This window comes from Phoxinus phoxinus, assembly GCF_949152265.1.
Source record: "Phoxinus phoxinus genome assembly, chromosome: 20".
In the NCBI taxonomy this organism is placed as follows: domain Eukaryota; kingdom Metazoa; phylum Chordata; class Actinopteri; order Cypriniformes; family Leuciscidae; genus Phoxinus; species Phoxinus phoxinus.
Genome location: NC_136895.1, coordinates 84,298 through 103,073, shown reverse-complemented (window position 1 = coordinate 103,073; position 18,776 = coordinate 84,298). Strand labels below are relative to the sequence as shown.

The following is an 18,776-nucleotide window of genomic DNA, read 5'->3' as shown; positions in this document are numbered from 1 at the left end:
GATGCTGTCAAAGATTGTACATTTACAATTGTGTTTCTGATGCTTTCTATTTTCTCAGTGAAGAAATTCATAAAATCATTACTATTAAAATGTAATGGAATATTTTGGTCAGGTGATGTCTGTTTATTTGTTAATCTAGCCACAGTGTTAAATAAAAACCTTGGATTATTTTGGTTATTTTCTATTAGTTTGCGGAGATGCTCAGCCCTGGCTGATTTTAGAGCCTTTTTATAACGTGACATACTGTCTTTCCACGCGATTCTAAAGACCTCTAAATTAGTTTGTTTCCATTTGCGCTCTAAGTTACGAGTTTCTCTCTTGATAACATGCGTAGCACAATCAATATTGAATCAAGATCAGAATCAAATCGCAAGAATTGAAATTGTAAAATTTGTATCAAGCAATAATAAAAACAGTAGCATACAGTCAATGTACCATGTAAACATTGTGTTGTCACTAAACTTAATAAAATTCTGTTTAGTCACCAACTGTTTTGACAATCACAATACACTTAGTGATGCAAGTTATTATTTCTTTTTACATTTACACCCATGTTATGTTAGGTTATGTTACATTTTCACTGTTTACAAAGGCAGGGCCTGCCATCTTGGCTTGTTGTTTCAGATTGCACTTTATATAATTAAATAAAGCTAAAACTTGTTTTGAACAATTTATTTGTCATCTGCAGATTGATTTTAAATAGGGGAAAAAAAATCGATTTTAATCGTAAATTGGATTTTGTATGAAAAAATCAGATCAAAAATCTTTTTTTTTTTTGGCCATATCGCCCAGCCCTAAAAGTAGTCGTAAAAAAAAGAATATGTGCACACAGGCGCAGTGTCGTAACAACTGGTGGTGGTCAAGGAATCACTGACCTCTCAGCCTTTGATGCAAGGGTGGGTGCGATTATAGGGGAAACAGGATTAAGTGGAGTTCTTCCAGAATTCCAAGGTGATACGGATGTGATTTACGGTGACGATGGTAAGTAATTGATTTTTCTACACATTATATAAGTTTTTGTAAGTTTAAAATTCAGCTTTTTTATTGTGGATAATTTAAATCAACCAATTCATATTCCATGGAAGTGGAAAGTCCTAAAATATCCAAGTGACAAATCTAGCAATAGGTGCAGCTGCCCTTAAGATATACGTTTATTAAAATAGTCCATTTTCCTGTTTATTCATATGCTAAAAATGTAACTTAAAAAGACAAAAGCAAGTCATCAAGTGCACATTTTATTTCATCACATTTACAGATATGCAATACAACCTTTATTTAATTAAACGTTTTTTAACGATTAAAGGAACAGTTAATCCTGGAATGCCTTCAAGCCCGGTGAGTGGTCCAAGTGGGGTAGACAAGGGATGTACCTCCACCGGCATCCTGTGTGCCTCCACCATCGTCCAGTGTGCCTCCACCGGCATCTTGTGTGGCTCCACCACCATCCTGTGTGCCTCCACCGGCATCCTGTGTGCCTCCACCATCGTCCAGTGTGCCTCCACTGGCATCCTGTGTGCCTCCACCATCGTCCAGTGTGCCTCCACCACCATCCTGTGTGCCTCCACCACCATCCTGTGTGCCTCCACCACCATCCTGTGTGCCTCCACCGGCATCCTGTGTGCCTCCACCATCGTCCAGTGTGCCTCCACCACCATCCTGTGTGCCTCCACCACCATCCTGTGTGCCTCCACCGGCATCCTGTGTGCCTCCACCATCGTCCAGTGTGCCTCCACTGGCATCTTGTGTGCCTGCACCACCATCCTGTGTGCCTCCACCACCATCCTGTGTGCCTCCACCACCATCCTGTGTGCCTCCACCGGCATCCTGTGTGCCTCCACCATCGTCCAGTGTGCCTCCACTGGCATCTTGTGTGCCTGCACCACCATCCTGTGTGCCTCCACCACCATCCTGTGTGCCTCCACCGGCATCCTGTGTGCCTCCACCGGCATCCTGTGTGCCTCCACCATCGTCCAGTGTGCCTCCACCACCATCCTGTGTGCCTCCACCACCATCCTGTGTGCCTCCACTGGCATCTTGTGTGCCTGCACCACCATCCTGTGTGCCTCCACCGGCATCTTGTGTGCCTGCACCACCATCCTGTGTGCCTCCACCGGCATCCTGTGTGCCTCCACCATCGTCCAGTGTGCCTCCACCATCGTCCAGTGTGCCTCCACCATCGTCCAGTGTGCCTCCACTGGCATCCTGTGTGCCTCCACTGGCATCCTGTGTGCCTCCACCACCATCCTGTGTGCCTCCACCACCGTCCTGTGTGCCTCCAGCATCGTCCTGTGTGCCTCCACCACTATCCTGTGTGCCTCCACCATCATCCTGTGTGCCTCCACCATCGTCCAGTGTGCCTCCACTGGCATCCTGTGTGCCTCCACCATCGTCCAGTGTGCCTCCACTGGCATCCTGTGTGCCTCCACCACCATCCTGTGTGCCTCCACCACCATCCTGTGTGCCTCCACCGGCATCCTGTGTGCCTCCACCACCATCCTGTGTGCCTCCACCACCATCCTGTGTGCCTCCACCGGCATCCTGTGTGCCTCCACCATCGTCCTGTGTGCCTCCACCACCATCCTGTGTGCCTCCACCACCATCCTGTGTGCCTCCACCACCATCCTGTGTGCCTCCACCGGCATCCTGTGTGCCTCCACCATCGTCCTGTGTGCCTCCACCACTATTCTGTGTGCCTCCACCATCATCCTGTGTGCCTCCACCATCGTCCAGTGTGCCTCCACTGGCATCCTGTGTGCCTCCACCATCGTCCAGTGTGCCTCCACTGGCATCCTGTGTGCCTCCACCACCATCCTGTGTGCCTCCACCACCATCCTGTGTGCCTCCACCGGCATCCTTCGATGGAGCAGGTATACCATTCTTTTGAGCAATGTTGTGCAACACTGCGCAAGCCACCACAATGCGGCAAACCTTTGTAGGGCTGTACAATACTGTGCCACCAGACCTATCCAAGCACCTCCAGCGTCCTTTTAGCAGACCAATAGTGCGTTCGACCACTGAACGCGTCCGGCAATGCTTCTCGTTATAACGCCGTTCTTGTTTGGTTTGGGGTCTAGTTAGTGGAGTTAGCAGCCACGTTCTAACCACTGTCTCCTGAGAGGTAAAACATTTACCAATTTTTTTTAAAGAAAATATAACAAAACAATGAATGTAAATACAATGGGACAATTAATATAACAGTTCAAGTGCTAGGCAGAGGTAACAATTATAAACAATATTCTAAGAATACTTTAAAGAAAGTACATGCTTGTAAAATAGCCTACAGATAGCTTTTTGTTTTTACCAGGGCAATATTGATTCAATATAACATTTCACTTAATTTTTAAATGCTATAAAACATGTTTTGTTTCCTGAAAATTTGGGTTGATAAATGTGAAATGTTGCTTTAAAAAAATATTAAAATAAGTGTGGGTTTGTTTATCATTGGAGATTATAATTATACCTAAAAGAAAAAACATTTTAAAAGGTATGCTTTAAACACATTTGCATCATTACTCAATTACAATTACATGAGCATTCCTGCAGACTTACCAAGAAGCCATCCATCACGCACAGCTCCTGTTTGCAGTCTGTTCCCTACACTGCTGTTGGACAAAATGTAGGAATCATGAGTTGACCCAGGCCATCTCGCAACTACATTTGTCAGAGACATATGTGACCCGCCACGGAAAGTAAGGACACAAGTCGGCAGCACAACTTTGGAGCAAAATGAGAAAGAAGCGTTTTTTTTTTCAAAACTGGTGATTTTCGCTTTTTTGCAGAATCTGTTAGTTGAGATCACGAAGAAGCCTCTCCATGTTTTTTTTGTAGTAACCATGGTTTGTTTTGTAGTAACCATGGTTTAACTATGGTTTTTGTAGTAACTACAAAATGAACCATGGTTTTACTACAATAACCTTGGTTTAGACATGGTTTTTGTGGTAAAACCATAGTAACGATAAAATGAACCATGGTTTTTGTAGTAAAGCCATAGTAACCACAAAATTAACCATGGTTTTACCATAGTAAAAACCATGGTTAATTTTGTTAAAATTCACTCTCAGAAAAAAAGGTACACAATGGTGCAAATAATGTTCCTCAAATAACAGTTTTGTACCTTTTCAAAAAAACATGGTTAATTTAGTTAAAATTCACTCTCAGAAAAAAAAGGTACACTGAAGTGAAGGTACATAATTCATAGGGACATAATATTGTTCTCGCATCAAGGGTACAGTGATAGGCAATTACTGTTTCATTCATGATTGGTTGCTGTGTTGAGTATTTGGCATAGCAACAAGACGCTGATTGGTCGAAATCACTTCAGCTATAGAATTTTCCGAGCTGACAGCAGGAAGCAGGCTACACGACTGCAGCGGTCCAAGCAGGGTTTATTTTAAATATCAAACTTGAAGAAGACCAAATTTAAAGGTGAGTTCTGATAATTTATGTTTATATTTAGTTCACAAGTCGAAAATATAAATGTTTCAGCCACTTAACGTTAATTTAGCGAATTAAATTAGCTTCACATCAAACGCTTTTTAGCCATTTGACTTGTAACGTTATACACTTTTTAATATTTTTAATGCAGTTATTGACTAGTATTAGTCATCGCGTATACATAATATGGCGTTTGTTCTCCATTGTCCACTATAACTGTTAACTGTTAGCTTTGCTATTTGCCCGGGTCGCTGCAGCTGTTACTGCATTTTCAAATAGACCGGAGAGCGGGAAGCCGAGCACGAGCACCACCATGGCGTCGCCCTCTTTATCCAGAAGAACTTTGGAGCTTGGACTCGAATTACAAGACAAAGAGAAGATTCAAAGGTGGGTTTTATGTTTAACCAAATAAAAAAAAGTAAAAAGCGTTTTATACAGCCACTCAACATGACATTAGCGAGTGTAAATAGCGTAATTAACGTTAGGTAACTTACGAATCCAGTGATATTAGCCGTCTGCAAATATATTTTAAAGCTATTGAATTTCTGTGTCATAAGTAACGGACACATTTAATACGTAATTATTGAAAACGAATGCTTAACCAGAGGTGCCATGTACTTTACATTAGTCCATAATACTGTGTGCAGTTGTTGAGGAACGTGATTGAACGCCACCGAACAGTGCACTGTTCTCTGTGTTTAAATGAATGCGATTAACGTTAACGTTACCTGATTCTGCCCTAAGTCATATACATGTCAATCATTTGATCAGAAAACTTTGTTGAAACTCAGCAAATGTGTCTTTGATTTTTAGATCATGAAGATGATGGGGTAAACTGTCTCACTGATCACACATCTGAAAGTCTGACTGCATCCTCAGCTGTGAGTCAAGTAGCATCAGTAAGTTACTATTTTTGCTATCAGTACAATCAGTTATTTATTTTGAGGTTCTTAATCTTATGATATAATTTTTTCTGATGAGGTTGAATTTTTAGTCCTAAGAGTTTGTTTGCCATAAAGACAGAGTGATGTAAATCTTGTTTGCCATAAAGACAGAGTGATGTAAAAAGCACAGTAAAACTGCACTTCAAATGAAATCTGAAAGATTTCTGTCACCTAATTATATTCACATAAAACTCTGACATTTATAAAGTATATAAATGTAACATGCACAATGGCAATGTATTTCTGTATTTTCATTTTCCATACTATATGTGCAACATCTGGAGCAAAAATAATAATAATAATAAATCAATAATATAATAATTTGCATTACTACACTAGCTTTAACATATAATTGAAACATACATCTGAACATTTTTATACGTTTTTAAAAATTACATAAAAAATGTGTTGCAGAAATTAGATGTTTAACATGTTCAAGCAAATATTGTAGCAAAATGATAATGAAGTTATTTTTCCTAGTTGCTTTTACACTCAAAGTTAAGGCGCTTGATGCAATGATTGCATTTTCAAATCCACATTGAATTTTGCTACGTTCATCGCGGGTATTTAATAAAAATGTAATCGTAAGTGTCTTAACTGTGAGTGTAAATGCAATTAAGAAAAAAAAGCATTTAAATTATCATTTTGCTACAATTTTAGCTTGAACATGTTAAAGGGGGGGTACAATGGTGTTTCATGTATTCAGAGTTGTTTACAGTGTTAAAGAGATGGATTCTCATGCTAATAATGGCCAAAGTTTGAAAAGTTATTTTGAACGAATAACAGAGAATTTCTGTGCTGAAAATCATACTTCCGGGTTGCAACACGTTTCGGCTGTTTTTTTCTATCGTAGATCTAATGACGTAGCCCAGAGTGGAACTCCTTATATGAGCATTGCTCTCGGAAAAGCGCGTTCACGCACACGTCGACCAGAGGAGAGAAAAGGCTTGTTTGAGATGAGCAAAATCTGCGCAGAACCGATCACCGGTGATCAGCGCGAGATGCATGCCGGTTAGAAATGTGTCCGACTGCGTTCCGCCTGGCTCTGATGTCATGCTGACGTATGTCAAAAATCTCTCGCGAGCGCAAGGCGCACGTGTCGGATTCTGCAGTTGCGCGCAGTTGCTCTCCACCGACTGCGCTGATCAAAAGCATGATGGGAAACGACTTGCTGATGACACAGCTTCATGCTCATTGGTTTAAATAACCATGATGTATTGTTCTCTTTTAAAATGTTTGATTTTAAAACTCTGATATCATGGTTTATGTGTATAAATTATGTGTGAATATTCCCAAATTCTCTGACAGTGCGACCTCTATATGGATTATGTGATTATGTATTTTTTTATAAAAACACATGTCTGTATTAAAGAACAAAATGATTATAAACACGTATTTGGAATGGGATTAAATAACAAGTGCTTTGGGTGTCTTGTTCATTATATTTATTTTATTATAAAAGCAACAGAACTTAAATTACATCCAGTTTATTAGCAACACTGTGCACGAGCGTGAATCCCGCGATATCCATCTTTGATCTCACAGGTGTCAGATCCACTACGAGAAGAGAGAACTGTCCGGCTTGCCTGCGCTTTTTTCACTCCTCCCATCACTGCAGCCGCCTACTCTCGCATACAATTCAGGCGAGGCAAGGCGCATCTCAAACAAGCCTAAAGACAGCGCTCATCGACGCGCTACTACCGCAAATCATCATCATCAGCGCTAAATAGGAATGGTTGATGTCAAGAATGTCTCCAAAAAAGTGTGTTTTGGGATGTGAGGGAGGGAAGTTTACCTTGTTCAGCTTCCCAAAGAACCCAGTGTTACTGGAACAGTGGATGCAGTTTGTATTTCCGGGACAGCAAAGGAGTTCGGCAAGTGCGGTTTTGTGTTCTGGTCATTTCAGTGACGAATGTTTTATTAACAAGGCCCAGGCCGTCGCTGGATTTGCAAACTGGTTGCAATTAAAACCTGGCGCGGTCCCAGTGATAAAACACCCCATTCATGTAAGTACAACGGTATCACGCGCTCCCGCTTGACTCTATAGCTCCGCCCACGCCCAGAATCAAGGACCTCGGCTTTTTCCGGATAGAATCGGAAAGCTGTATTTTTATTTTATAAATATGATTAAACTAAAGACTTTTGGGAGATATTAAGGACACACTATTACTCTATAGGTACTCAAGATTAACATGAGATTGACTGAAACTAAGTATTTTACCCCCCCTTTAAAGGCATAATTCACCCAAAAATGAAAATTCTTTCATTAATATTCACCCTCATGTCGTTCAAAACCTGTAAGACTTTCGTTCATCTTTGGAACACAAATGAAGATCTTAATAATGAAATATGAGAGCTTTCTGATCCCCCATAGACAGCTAAGCTACTACTACTTTATCACTTTAAAAAGTTCATAAAGTGATTGTAAAACTAATCCATATGAATTGAATGGTTTAGTCTAAATTTTGTGAAGACATGATTGCTTCCTTTATGATGAACAGGTTGAATTTAGACTTTTATTCACATAAATATTAATACATTCACACATCAGTTACGGTAAACGGAAGCTCAAGCATGTTCGCTTGACATGCGAGCGCAAATGAGGTTCTGTCATGACAAATCACTGGAAGCAATAGCAGGTGAACAAGTGTTTATTTGGACTCTACACTCAATACAATGAAAATCACTCAAAGTCAGTGAGGAAGATCCTTCTCTGGTTGAACTCGCGAAGACGCTTCTCTGGCCACAGGGCTGACGGAATACTCTGGGGATGACGCTCAGGCTCGGTCACACAGGGACTTCGATGGTCTGGTGCTCGGTGCTCAGTGCTCGGTGATCGGTGCTCGTGTGCGGTGAAACAGCAGGAAAACATCCACAGAAGACGGCGACAAAAACCCGGAAGACAGCACGAACAAACACGAGGGACTGCAAGCAACGGATGGACACTGGAATGGAGAGATGAGTGAGTATATGTAGAGAATGGTAATGGGAAACAGCTGAGGAGGGGAATGAGATGATTGCAGACAGCTGGAGCACTGAACAAACACGTGAGCGGGACAACGCCCACTCACGCAAACTCACAGACATGTAAACAAACAGTGACACGCGACACAGAGGAAACAATGAATTATCAACCGTGACAGTACCCCCTCTCCTAGGAATGCCTCACGGCATTCCCAGACCTCCTTACCTGTCGATTGTAATCATCGATAAGGGAGTGATCCAGGATGTCACGAGCAGGAACCCAACTCCTCTCCTCCGGACCGTAACCTTCCCAATCCACCAAGTACTGAAATCCGCGTCCCCTCCGCCTAGAATCCAGGATGCGACGGACCGAATAGGATGGTTCCCCGTCTACGAGTCGCGGCGGTGGGGGAACCGGGACAGGCGGATTAATACGTGAAAAAAACACAGGCTTAACTTTAGAAACGTGGAAGACGGGGTGAATTCTCCTGTACGCCGGAGGAAGATTGAGGCGGACTGCCACCGGACTAACAATCTTGATGACAGAAAACGGGCCAATGAATTTAGGAGCTAGCTTATTCGACACGGAACGGAGAGGAATGTTCTTGGTAGAAAGCCACACTTTGGAACCGACGACGTATACGGGAGGCCTTGACCTATGGCGATCGGCCTTGGCCTTGGTGCGCTCCCGCACTTGGAGGAGTGTCTCTCGGGCGCTCGTCCAAGTACGGTGACACCTCTGGATGAAGGCGTGGGCAGAGGAGACCGCAACTTCGGATTCAGCACTAGGAAAAACAGGTGGTTGGTACCCTACACTACACTCAAATGGAGATAGGCCCGTGGATGACACTGGCAACGTATTGTGGGCGTACTCCACCGTAGCAAGTTGTTGACTCCAGGAGGAGGGATTCCTGGAGACCAAACATCGTAACGTTCTTTCCAAATCTTGGTTGGCTCTCTCAGTTTGACCATTGCTCTGGGGATGGAACCCAGAGGACAGACTGACCGTCGCCCCCAGCAATCTACAAAACTCTCGCCAAAATCTGGACACAAACTGGGGTCCCCTGTCAGAAACCACGTCTGTCGGGAGGCCATGTAACCGAAAGACGTGGTTAACGACTGCCACCGCTGTCTCCTTGGCTGAAGGTAATTTGGGCAAGGGAATAAAGTGGGCTGCCTTCAAGAACCGGTCCACCACGGTCAAAACGACCGTGTTACCCTGGGAGGGTGGGAGGGCGGTGATAAAATCTAGAGCGATGTGGGACCAGGGTCTCGAAGGCACCGACAGCGGTTGAAGTAACCCATCTGGGGGTCGATTGGACGACTTACCAATGGCAAAACTAGAGCAAGCCAAAACAAAATTGTGAACATCACGAGCCATAAGAGGCCACCAGAATCGCTGCTTAACAAGAAATATGGTACGACTCACCCCTGGATGGCAAGCTAGACTGGAACAATGACCCCACTGGATAACGTCTGATCGTAATCCCTCCGGCACAAATAAGCGGTTAGGTGGACACCGGATCGGAGGCGTTACCCCTTCTAAGGCCTTCTTGACCTTCGATTCGACCTCCCAAGTGAGCGCAGAGATAATTAGGGTCTCCGGAAAAATGCGCTCGGGAGTAGATTCGTGTTCGGGACGATCAAAAATACGCGACAAAGAATCGGGTTTGATGTTCATGGAACCCGGACGATAGGAAAGAGTAAAATCGAAACGGCCGAAAAAAAGTGCCCACCGAGCCTGCCTGGAGTTCAATCTTTTGGCGGTTCTAATGTACTCCAAATTCTTGTGGTCAGTCCAGACTATAAAGGGTACCCCTGAACCCTCCAACCAGTGACGCCATTCCTCCAATGCTAGCTTGACTGCCAACAACTCACGGTTACCAATGTCATAATTTCGTTCAGCAGGAGATAATCGATGTGACAAAAACGCGCAGGGATGCATTCTGTCGTCTGAAGGAGAGCGTTGTGAAAGCACTGCACCTACCCCCACCTCTGACGCATCGACCTCTACCACAAACTGACGTGAAGCATCAGGGGCAATTAAGATGGGAGCTGAAACAAAGCGGCTCTTGAGTTTGGCAAACGCAGCCTCAGCTGCGTCTGACCACCTGAACGCAGTTTTGGGAGAGGTCAAGGCAGTCAGAGGTGCGGCTAGTTGGCTGAAATTGCGAATAAAACGCAGATAGAAGTTGGCGAATCCCAAAAACCGCTGCAGGGCCTTGCGGGAATCTGGGATTGGCCACTCTACCACAGCCTTAACCTTGTCAGGATCCATCAGCATACCTTCAGCCGACACAATGTGTCCCAGAAAAGGAACCGACTGTGCATGAAAAACGCATTTCTCCGCCTTGACAAAAAGCCCATTCTCTAACAACCTTTGAAGCACTAGTCGTACATGTTGCACGTGTTCCTGGAGAGACGAAGAAAAAATCAATATGTCATCCAGGTAAACATATATGAATTGATCGATCATGTCTCGCAACACATCATTGACTAGTGCCTGGAAGACTGCGGGACTATTGGAAAGCCCAAAAGGCATAACCAAATATTCAAAATGCCCCCTAGGGGTGTTAAAAGCAGTCTTCCATTCATCCCCCTTCCTGATGCGGACCAAATGATAAGCATTACGCAAGTCCAGTTTTGTGAAGAGTGAGGCTCCCTGCAACCTCTCGAAGGCTGAAGACATCAACGGCAAAGGATAAGTATTCTTTACCGTGATGTTATTCAACCCTCGTTAATCAATGCAAGGTCGCAGAGATCCGTCTTTCTTCCCCACAAAAAAGAACCCCGCCCCCGCTGGAGAAGAGGAAGGGCGGATGAACCCGGTTCCCAGAGAATCAGAAATATATTTCTCCATAGCCTACCTCTCTGGAACTGAGAGCGAATAGATCTTGCCTTTAGGCGGAGACTTACCTGGCAGAATATCTATTGCACAGTCATAGGGACGATGCGGAGGGAGAGAAGCAGCCCTTGACTTACTGAACACTTCACTCAGGTCCCGGTACTCCTCGGGCACGTTTGATAAGTCCACGGCTTCCTCCTGAAACACAGGGACAGAAACAACAGAACAAGCAGACACTAGACACGACTTATGACACTCAGTGCTCCAAGCTGAGATGGTTCTGCCTTTCCAGTCGATACGTGGGTTGTGCAAGCTAAGCCAGGGATGTCCTAAAACTATGGGTGTGATTTGTGAGTCCGTAATGTAAAATGAAATGGTTTCGGCATGATTTCCTGATGTGATGAGGGTAAGTCTTTCGGTAGCTTGAGAGAGAGTAGGTAGAGTTTGTCCGTTGAGCGCATTGACAGTGATTCTCTGGGGAAGTGTTCGGAGGGGAATCTGTAACTAGTGCAAACCGGTGATCCATGAAGTTACCTTCGGCTCCAGAGTCTATGAGTGCACTGCAGTGGTGATCCTGGGTAGACCATCTCAGTCTTACCGGGAGGATGGTGGAAGTGGGTGAGGTCTTTCCTGCGGAGATCCCACCCGATAGTAGCCTCATACTTACTATCGGGCTGGGCCTTTTACCGGACAACTATGAGCAAAATGTCCGGCGCCACCACAGTACAGACAAAGGCCCTGGGATCTCCGCCTTTCTCTCTCCTCCCGGGAAAGCCGAGCTCGCCCCACCTGCATGGGCTCGGGATCGTGGGGACCGAATGCGTCCAGGCCACTGGACCGCTGGTTCTCCATCCCGCCGCGAACCGGGTTGGGTGACGTCCTCTGACCAATCCGAGACAGTCGGGCGTCCACCCTCAAGGCCAGATCCATGAGCTCGTTGAGAGAGGATGGGAGGTCCAGGGCGTAGATCTCTCTCTGGACACGTTCGGCCAGCCCATGCAGGAAATGGTCCCACTGCGCCTCCTCGTTCCAGCGACACTCGGCCGCCAGGGTCTTAAACTCGATGGAATAATCCGACACGGAACGATCTCCTTGGCGTAGATCCGCCAAGACCCTGGCAGCTTCCCTCCCCGCGACGGCTCGATCAAAGACACGTTTCATCTCCGCCGCGAGTGCCTGGAACGAGGAGCAGCACTGGTCGTGGTTCTCCCACACTGCAGTTCCCCAAAGCGCCGCTCTCCCAGTCAGCAGCGTGAGCACGAATGCCACCTTAGCCTCCTCTCTCTCAAAAGTTCTGGGCTGTAATGAGAAATGCATACTGCAACGTGTTAGGAACGAACGACAAAGGTTAGGCTCACCGGAGTACAGCTCAGGAGTGGGCAATCGGGGCTCAGACTGGGAGAGAGGCACAGCTGGTGTGGGGGGAACCGCAAGTGCTTCCGGGGGTGCTGGCGCAGTGGGAGGTTGCAGCTGATAGAATCGCTGGGTGAGCTCGGACACCTGTGTGACAAGAGCCTGAATAGCACGTCCAGTCTCCCCCTGGTTGCGATCCTGTGCATCCATCCTGCCGATGCACACGCGAATGAATTCCTCCAATGAAGCAGATGAATCACCCGCTGCTCCCATTTCTTGGTCCATCCGTTCTGTCATGACAAATCACTGGAAGCAATAGCAGGTGAACAAGTGTTTATTTGGACTCTACACTCAATACAATGAAAATCACTCAAAGTCAGTGAGGAAGATCCTTCTCTGGTTGAACTCGCGAAGACGCTTCTCTGGCCACAGGGCTGACGGAATACTCTGGGGATGACGCTCAGGCTCGGTCACACAGGGACTTCGATGGTCTGGTGCTCGGTGCTCAGTGCTCGGTGATCGGTGCTCGTGTGCGGTGAAACAGCAGGAAAACATCCACAGAAGACGGCGACAAAAACCCGGAAGACAGCACGAACAAACACGAGGGACTGCAAGCAACGGATGGACACTGGAATGGAGAGATGAGTGAGTATATGTAGAGAATGGTAATGGGAAACAGCTGAGGAGGGGAATGAGATGGTTGTAATTATGTGAGTAATTAATGACAGAGTTTTCATTTTTGGGTGAACTAACCCTTTAAACATCTCTAATCATTTTTGTAATACATTTTCGTTTTAATTTTACAACTTTTTTTTTTTTAAATGTATGTTTAAATTATATGTTAAAACAAGTGTAGGAAATGGCTAATTTAATTATATTATTGAATTTGAATTGTCACTTTGCCCTAAACATTGCATAGTATGGAAATTTTTAATTTAAATAATACATTGCCATTTTACATATTACATTTCAAATAGTCTTTTGCTACCTGTATGCTACCATTCATAAGAGATTGTAAAATAATTTAAATCAAGCAGTATAGTCAACATTTTTCTGTAGAGATACAATCGTTTTATATGATGAACAGATTTAATTTAGGCTTTTATTCACATATACATATACATTAATTCGCACATCAGTTGTTGTGGTAAACGGAAGCTCAAGCGTGTTTGCTTGACGTGTGTAAACTGATGAGGTTCACTCTCGTGTGTTTCACAGCTCGTTTGAGTTCAGCAAGAACCAATGAGGTTTGTTCTCGCTTGTCAAAGCAAGTGCTGTTGAGCTTCTATTTGGGCAATGTTTACATGTGAATAAAATCCTAAATTCAATCTTACATTAATTCAATTATATAAAGGGGTATAGTCTCTTAATTCAAATGGATTAGTTTTACAATCTCTATGAACTTTTTGAAGCGTCAGAGTGGTAGTTGCATAGCTGTCAATGGAGGGACAGAAAACTCTCCCATATCATTAAAAGATCTTCATTTGTGTTCAAAAGATGAACTAAAGTCTTACAGGTTTGAAACTACATGAGGGTGAGTAATTAATAACAGAATTTCCATTTGTGGGTGTACTAACCCTTTATTAACCTAATTTAAATTCTGAAAGTATCAAAAATATTGTCCATGTGACTTGTTTATCTTATTTTTTAGTGAACATCTTGCCTTTCACCATAGAGTAGCCCTAGCTCTACTTTGCACATTGATAAATCCTGATATGATGTGATAAATCCTGTTCACATTGGCCATGCTTAAATTATGCCAAAGTGAAAGCAATATATTTGTGTAAACACAATTTCTCAAACATGGGAACAAGCGTCTATCATAGAAGTGCAACGTATGGAGGATTTGCACTGTAAAACAGGGCTGCAGCTACATTTTACTTTTCTGGGTACTTTATATGAAGCTTTAAGTGAATCATTTAAAAATGCTTCTTTTTTTTTTTGTGAAACTTTTTTCTTCTGCATTTCAGTTCTTCCAGAAAATGGACGTGTGCATGCTGTGGTTGATTTAAGGTGTTTCCAGGATTCCTTAAAGGTATAGTTCAGCTAAAAATGAAAACTCTGTCATTAATTATTCACCCTCATGGCCAAACCCGTAAGACCTTCGTTTATCTTCGGAACCCAAATTAAGATATTTTTGATGAACTCCAAGAGCTTTCTGTTCCTCCATTGGGAGCCTACGCAACTAATAAATTCAAGCCACAGAAAGGTAGTAACGACACCATTAAAGTAATCCATGTGACTCCAGTAGTTTAACCTCAATTTTATAAAGCGATGCAAGTGCTTTGTTTTGCGCAAAAAACAACAATATAATTTACCTCTATGTACAAATTAATATTATCTAAAGCACATTCACGGAACAACTTCCGGTCTTTAGTCAACACAATCCACAGTGCTCCTCCTACTGGATTGCAGGTCAGTATTTTCCTAAATAAAATGGTAAAAAAAAAAGTGTTGCAAAAACAAACAAAGCACCCGCATCGCTTCATAAAATTGGTTAAACCACTGCAGTCACATGGATTACTGCAATGATGTCTTTCCTATCGTTCTGGGCCATGAATGGGTTAGTTGCATTGCTCCCAATGGAGGGACAGAAAGCCCTCAGAATTCAAAGCCCTCTTCATTTGTGTTCCGAAGGTGAACCGAAGTGGGAGAGGGAGTGCGCTGTGATTGGCTGGTGTGAGAACCTGGCAGATCTATAACCAATACAAGTTGAATTTGAATCTAAAATCTTCTTCTGTATTGTTAATATATTTTGACATCCACACAGAATTGTGGATAAATTACAAAAATGTAATTTCTAATTATAATCTTCTTTAATACAGACAAGAGAGAGTGTGAAACCATCAGCTGTTTGCCAGGTAAATAGTGAAGTCGTAGTGAATACCATTAATAAACATAATGATTAAATGGTATGCACTGTATATCTCAATTTGTTTTCTTTTAAAATCGTTTTTGTGTCTGTGTGTGTGTGTCTGTGTGTGTGTGTGTGTCCAGCCTGCCAAAAAAGACCTGTCCAATCTATACCAACAGGAAAGAAATAATTCTTGGACTGGAAGAAAGTGAGTTCTATTGGCAATTAGAGTGTATTAGTGGTAAGTACATTTACAAACCAATTAATCTTTGTCTAACAAATGTCAGTATAACTCCCCAAATAAAATATGGTAAATATTAAAGGGATAAATAACTTACCAAAAAATATTTTATATCTATCATCTACTCTCATGTTTTTTCAGACCTTTATGACTCTGTGGAACATAGGGCTGGATGATATGGGCAAAATTTATATCACAATATATTTATTCATTTCGGTCGATACGATATAATTCCGATATCGATATGAACAATATAAAAGCCTCAGAAAAAACTGCCAAGAATGTCCACAATTAATGTCTGTAGGCCTACCTACAAACTTCTGAAAAATGTATTTGCCAAGTCTCTGAAACCTATAAAACCTTATGATAAAAAAATGGTCCAAATAAATTATTGTTAATATTTTATTTGTATTTAGCCTTCATACAAGAAATGTAAAATCACTGTCAAATAAACATAAGTTAATTATTCATAAGTTAATAAGCTATAGGCTAACATTGATTATATTATTCTTATAGATTGAAAATAAATTCAGCCAGGATAAAGAATATGAAAAGTTGCTGAGGGACATTGAGTGTTGATGACACACTGAATTAATTTTGATTGATGAATCTGAATGTAGTGTTTACATGAACGCTAAACACGTGATCGGATTGTTGTGCGCGTTTATGTCACAAGCTTCAAATCAGAATAGATTTTTTTTTACATGCACACACTGCACAGATATAGTTTACAGCTGTTTGCACATAATAACTCCATTCCCGAATCCACCATTTGTGTCCGACAAAGCAGTCAGGAGAGTTAACTTAGTAGATTAACATTGGAGGATTTGAACTTGAGAAGCGGAGTGTACTGACGTCTTTACGCGGTTAAAACAACATTCCTTCTGATGTTCATTAATTTAATGTTTATTTGATGCAATAAATGAACTAGAAGGAAGAGCTGATCGGTTCACGAGCAGCTTTAACTGAGGCGACACAGCGATCTGTCACACACATTAAAGAGCCACAAAACGCTATTTATTGTTTAAATTTCTTGCCAAAATTGGCAAATTTGAAAGTTGAGACTTCGTTTAATATCAAAAGTAAGCTGGTCTGTCGGTGTGTTGTCAGTGTCTCTGCTCCGCTATGTGTTTTTCACTGCGTGAGAACATGGTGTAGTGTGAGAGAGCGGCCGGCGTGGCTTGTTGGGTCTTTGCAAACGGTCAATTTGGAGACAACGAACATATGAACCGCTGTGCCGTGCTGCTTATATTTATCACGCATAAAAAATGTAAATGTAGCCCATGCCTGTAATCTATATAGAAAAATCGGAAATGTGTTTAAAAATCATATAACCGTTATTGAGAAAAAATATATTGCAATATATATTGAATTATTGTCCAGCTCTAGTGGAACACAAAACGTGAACTTTGGAAGAATGTTCTGATCTGTTCTTTCCATGTAGTGAAATTTAACAGAGCCAATATTTTTTTCAACTGTAAACGGAATAAAAAATAACCATAAAATAGGTCCACATGACTCATGCACTGTTTTCCAGGTTGAAACAATACAATAGCTTTGGGTGAGAAAAAACATTTCTTGATTATCTGTCTGGGTATTTCTCAATTCTTTATTATTATGTATTTAAGATTGTATTGAGTGTCTAGAGCTCTATGCCTTGGTTTGAGTAGAGACATCTGTAACCAACAAATACATTCTCCATCTCTTTTGTCCTTTATTCCAACCCATTTTCTCTTTCGTGAAATTATGTATATATGAGACTAGTACTTTTTGCTAATAATGTATGGGTTATTTATGAAAACACTGGCTGAATGGACATTATTGCACTTGGACATTATTACATGGCTACTCGATAGTGCAACTGACCAATAACAGTTGAGTATTCCAGCTTGTGTGTTAATGTGGTGTGTGTTCTTCTCATTTTAGCTCCTGCGTCCATTTAGGCTGAAGGTCGAGACAGAACCAAACCAAAGCTGGACTGTAATCTACTGGCCATATGACAGACTTCATACTGACAACTACCGGCGTGGATGCTGCATCACATGCTTTTCAACAAGAACTTTCACCTAGAATTTAAAGTGTGGAGTATTCATCATAAGGAGACTCAATGTAATGTCTTCATCTCTTGTGAGTGGATATCATTTAAAACATTCTTGAAAGAACTGCTCATTTCTTCTGAATTTATAGTATTTATCGTTCTTGTGAAGTAATATTGTTGTAATTGTGTTAATGTATACACAGTATAAATTGCAAACATGCTTGTGTTGGATACGTGTTCACAGGTTATAGACATTTTAAGGAGGTAGATGCTGTGTATTTAAAGGTACTCTAAGTCATGTTTATTTGTACAAGATGTTATTTTTGTATCTAAATCATTATTGCAGTGGAACAAATAGCTATTTATTTATTTGTAAATTAGAAACTGAATTTTTAACCATTCCACAGCACCACTTTATCACCAATCATTTTTTATAACTTTGTAGTTTTACTATAGTATTACTACAATATAACTAGTAGAACCATGGTATCAAAACCATGGTTTTAAAAAAATACCAGTTACTACAGTCATGGTTTGGTTACTATAATTTTACTGTAGTAAAACCATGGTATCAAAACCATGGTTTTCAAAAACCATGGTTCGCACCAAAATACCACAAAATACTACAGTCATAGTTAACTACAGTTTTACTGTAGTAAAACCATGGTTAATTTTCGTAAGGGTACAACGCGACAAATACTCACATTAAATGTTTACGCAGAGGAACAGGACACTGCAGTTCTCAAAAGTTCATTATTTGCATGTGCTTTAAAGCCTTGCCGGTTAAACATGTCATTCGCTGCTGAAGCGCTGTTCTAATGCGCTTTTCTGCGCGCAAACAGCCGACGCGCGCATGCACTAAAAGCCTGTCTAACAGCGCCTGGATACTGGACTAAGTTATCTTTCGAGTCTTTTTGAGCTAATACTGTCAAATACACTCAAGGTTTACATAAAGAAAGTTGGTTATGTTGAGAGAAATCTGCGTGTCATATTATGCGTACATATTAGACGCGTTGCTTTCAGGTATTAACCCTCAGGGGTCTGAGGGGTTTTTGGGGCCCTTGAGATGTTTTGACATGCCCTGACATTTGTGCTTATCTCAG

General features: G+C 42.2%; 1 long non-coding RNA gene across 1 annotated transcript; it reads left to right on the top strand.

The window, feature by feature from the left end:
* Positions 1 to 4,305: 4,305 nt before the first annotated feature.
* On the top strand, positions 4,306 to 17,733 carry LOC306988348. The gene is made up of 7 exons (XR_013795380.1): positions 4,306 to 4,425; positions 4,692 to 4,821; positions 5,248 to 5,315; positions 14,511 to 14,575; positions 15,366 to 15,401; positions 15,538 to 15,635; positions 17,562 to 17,733. It is a non-coding gene; the product is annotated as an uncharacterized lncRNA (long non-coding RNA).
* The last annotated feature ends 1,043 nt before the right edge of the window (positions 17,734 to 18,776 follow it).